Source organism: Arachis stenosperma, chromosome 3, assembly GCF_014773155.1.
Source record: "Arachis stenosperma cultivar V10309 chromosome 3, arast.V10309.gnm1.PFL2, whole genome shotgun sequence".
NCBI classification, from domain to species: Eukaryota; Viridiplantae; Streptophyta; class Magnoliopsida; order Fabales; family Fabaceae; genus Arachis; species Arachis stenosperma.
Window position 1 is genome coordinate 39,480,940 of NC_080379.1, and position 4,743 is coordinate 39,485,682.

Genomic DNA, 4,743 nt, shown 5'->3' on the forward strand with positions numbered 1-4,743 from the left:
TTGACTTAAGGATCAGTTCAAGCCTACTAAGCATAATATGAGGATCATAGTAGAGGGACACCTTGGTTTCAAGTGAAATTAGCCTACTAAGCATAATATCAGGATCATATTTAAGAGGGACACATTGGTTTCAAGTGTCGAGGACACAGATATTCCAATCGAGCCTTTTAATTTTTTGCCCACGAAGGATATCCTATCTTCGGTCAGAGATGACTTATTTCTTATCGGTATGCACATTGGTGTCCTCAGTGTGTCACCCACATTCATGTTATCTGCCTAGAATATCATTTCTATTATATGTGATTATGTGATATGTGATGAGTCATCTAATTTTTTTCTTTACCTCTTCCAAGTGTTTGTTAACGCAACGTTATCTTATGTTTATCTTGCTTAGATTTCATTGGTCTCCTTTCCGCAAAGAGTGACTTAATACCTTTTGAAAAAAAGGCAAAGAAATCACACTACATGAAAATTGAGCTCGATGATCTGAGGTCAGTTTTTTCATTTTATTAGGAACAAAAGTTTGGAGTACACTTAAATACCATAATTCATACTTACCACTGATTGTGTTGTATATTGATTTTCACTGTTTTATGTGAATTGCTGTCAAAATACTTGTGGACCCAAAAGTGGCAGCGAAAAGTTATCATGCACGTTGTGGGAGAATTATGCATCTGACTTTGTCACTCTTCTTGTTGCTAACAAGGCCACCGAATATATAATCGTGCTTCAATTTGCAAAGATAAAGTTCTACAATGGTAAATTTAAAGTTAGTTGCTTCAAGAAGCAATATGTTTGATTAACAAAACTGGGTGTCATATCACCTTTTCCGATGGAAAATTTTAATCATACACTCGTGTTTGTGAATATTAATCGAAACAAAACTGTCAATTAATAATTCAGTTAATTATCGTTGTTGTCATTATATGCCAATTCTTCTATGTAATCAACTATTTATCGAATCAGATATAATTTTGTTTCAGGTGTTATGACTGTCATCAACACAAACTTCACAACAAAGATTACGGTGAATGCTGACCTAGAAGTGGTTAAGAAATTTCGTCAAAAGTCTGGTTCCTAAACAAACGAGTTAACGCATTTAAATCTGATTTGTGATCTGATGACTTCTTTTTTTTTCTACAAGGCTGATTGGACTTGGTGGCAAGCATAGCAGCGACGTTGATGTTATAGGCCAGGTGATAAGGCATTCTTCTGTTGAAGATTTTCTCAGCCTTACCCCGTATGCATCAATCTGTCAAATAAATCAAACTATCGAGGTGTGTTCATTCGGTGCTTCCTGTTTTAAAACAATATCCCTACAACATTTTTCATATGTTGTTGGTGGATTCCTTCTTGATTCAGTTCAATCTATGTGTTCCCTCTTTACATGGGATACATGATCATTTGAAGAAAATTTTCACCTAATTGTACTAACTCCATTTTGTTTCTTTTTTTTTCATATCCATTCTTTTCTGTAGAAATTAACCTATATGACCTGTGGGACTGCTATCGACATTGACAGGAATCATGCATGGTGGTACAAGGCTTGCAGGCAATGCCCACAGGGTCTGGAGTCACTCACTGTCCAATTTTATTGTGCCAAATGCGACATTTATGCATCAACTTTTGTAGGAAGGTCGGTCAACATTCGTATGTGGTATTTTTGTTCGTGTGTTCTCTCCTTATAGTTAAAAAGTGGCACCATATTTTTTTATTGATACGGTCCTACAATCCACGTTCGTATTTACGAGGGGATCCGTTTCAAGTCTGTAATTGTGACTGAATCTGCTGAGCACGTATGTATCGTCACCAAACATGACCTTCTGTTTCATTGTGACTTTACTTGTGCCTGAAGGTTTTGCATTCAGGTTCGAGTTGTCGATGACTCTCATACAGCAACCTTTGTGCTCTTTAAGAATTCTGATTCAAATTTTTTAGGTGTCTCTACCGCTGACATTCGTTGTGATATGCTTGCTAAGGTTCATGATTTGTAGTTTGTTTCCTTTAACTTAAACTTTGTGAACTCTGCTCTTGAAGACTGACCTTTTCTTTGTTGCACAAAAAAGGTTATGGAAGGGATCATTTCCCAGGGGAGCTTAATGCACTAATTGGAAAGACACTTCTTTTCAAGCTAATTGCTAGGCTTGATAGCCTGAATAAATTTTAGCTGTGCATGATCACCGTGTCCAGGATATGTTCTGATCCTGAAATTATCGCGTCCCTTGCTTCAAAAATAATATTAATTTGGTACGTTACTTTCATTAATAGATGATCTCGTTTCTGATTGCTTTTCTAATTCAATTGTTTGACACTTTTGTGTACATAAGCGGTTTCCAAGTTGACTTTCGTGTGCCACAGGCCGCGTTGCAGGAGGTGGCCATTACGCCGGTCGATCGCAATGACGAAGCAGTTGGCACTGGCGACATCGGCGGGGTTGCTGGTTCCATCACCCCTCTGATCTCGAAAGCCGCAACTATTTGCGCCGTGGACTCTGAACCCATGGTCACCCATACACTTGTAAAATAGATCTGTATTAGAACTGATGATAGAGGTTCCTCTCGTGCTCCCTACACTGCATCCAAGAATCTACTCCTTGCGTTTGAGAAGTACATGACAGAGAATGCCAACGATCCTGGAGCTGAGGATATCTGAGCCCGTTGTCCCTTGGTTCATGATAGAGCTCTAATAAAAACAAAGCCAGTCAAATTAATTGGCATTAAATAAAGAGCTGCACATTTTTCGTTTTTTGCCATTGATATGGACCTTTCGCTTTAAATATGTGCCAGTTATTTTGTGCCTTATGTTACCCTGACCAGATTACTGTAATGCTTCATGGTTTTCGTGAACTTTTTTCTAGACCAGTCGATGCAAAACCATTTGACATCAATTAATTGCGGCACACTGATTAACATGATCACTATATTCGACTACATTGTTCTGGTATAATAGAAGTTTAGATAACTTTGAGTTTTTTGGCGTGATCGAACACATCATCCATTTGTTTAGGTTTGTTCGTTGATGGAGTTATCAACACCTTACGACACCATTGGCGTCTACTTTCTTGCATGTGATTCTGTTTTTTCCCGCTCTTCTTTGTTCGGTTTTCTCTGTGTTGGGTTTCAAAAATTATCTGAATACTTGGCTGCTTCCTCCTGCTCGTGTGAAGGTTAATTTTGTGCCTCTAAGTGTATTGTTTGCCGTTTCCTACCATATATTTTCCTTTACACAATCTTTCTCAGTTCGCCTTATTCCAGCGATGTTGGTGACTTCTTCGTGATTCTGTTAGGGTTTTATACAACATGACCCTAATTCTTTCTCTGTATTTTAGGGGTACGGGCCATATCTACTTTGTTTTCAATGTCTCTAATCATCCGGTGTTAGTCAAGTTTATAATTTCAAGTTTATTCATTAGTCTTCCTGGTGTTACATTAGAAACTGTCAATTATTTTTCCACTTACACAACAGGGAGGTTCATCTCAACTTCTGATTCACGTTGTAACTCCTGATGTTCATAATTGTTAGTGGTTTTGAATGGTCAAATATTAAAATATATTGGTGGATCTTGATGGGGCTGTTGGCGTGTATGGGATTGAAATGCCGCATGTTAATATCATGGTCATTTTATGCGTCAATGTGGAATTATCTTCTCCTTTTTATGGTATGTCACTTCTACATATGGCAATCAAAATATAACTGATGTGGTTAATATCTCAATTTTTTTTTGTTCTATTATTTCATGCAACCAAATAAAAGTATGATGTTAAATATCAAATTACACAACGGGATTTGTTTAATTACCTTGCTTTCCTATACCCTGGGTTGTTTGTCAGTTGGTGTTTCTGTTATTAGATGCTCTGTTAATTTTTTTCTCCATTATTTATGCTGGGAAGCCGTTCGATTAGGTGACTAATGGACCTTTGTATGAAGCAGGGTGCTCATTCACGTTCTCTCTTTGTTAATTATTTGTTAATTACTATTGACATTGTTTAATGTTCTGTAGTTTCATAATCACACTGCCAAGGAATAGCCATTTCATTTACATCTCACGCGGTCCGACATTTACATATCTGTATTGTGTATTATGGTAGATCCATCAACAAACAGTCGCTTGCAATGTGTTTCCCAAGGCTTCTTACACATTAGTTGCATATAATCTCTATCCGAAAAAGGGATCTCTTACACTATTTGGTCTATGAGTAATTACAGTTTGCGTGATTTACTGTATAGTTTTCTTCTATTTTGCTTCAAAAGCTAATGATTAAAAGTGTTTGGAGTTGCTGTTACTGCTTCCAATATGCAAAAGCCTCTACGGTGCAAGATGTGCTTTAAGAACATGTCTTCATAACCACGTAATACAAACAATCATGCAATCCTAAGCTTTTAACTTCCTGTCATTGTTCAGCCGCTTGAACCTGGGTGCTGTTGAATCACAACGAATATCTAACCCACAAACCATGCTCCCGGAGTTGCCAACGACTAAAATTATCAGATGCACCTATAACATGGCTTATCATTACAGATGCATAAGAATATATATCAGCTAAACGCACACCCATTCAACCATACTATCAGATTATTCACACGATTAAATTTGAATAAGCATCACGTTTTTCATACCACACATTCCACAATAACCTTTGCCAACTCCTCTTTGCTCTGTAAGCATAGATCGTAAATGCTTTAACCTGAATACAATAGCGTAAATTTAATCTGCTGTGATGGATATGTCCTTTGGGTGACACC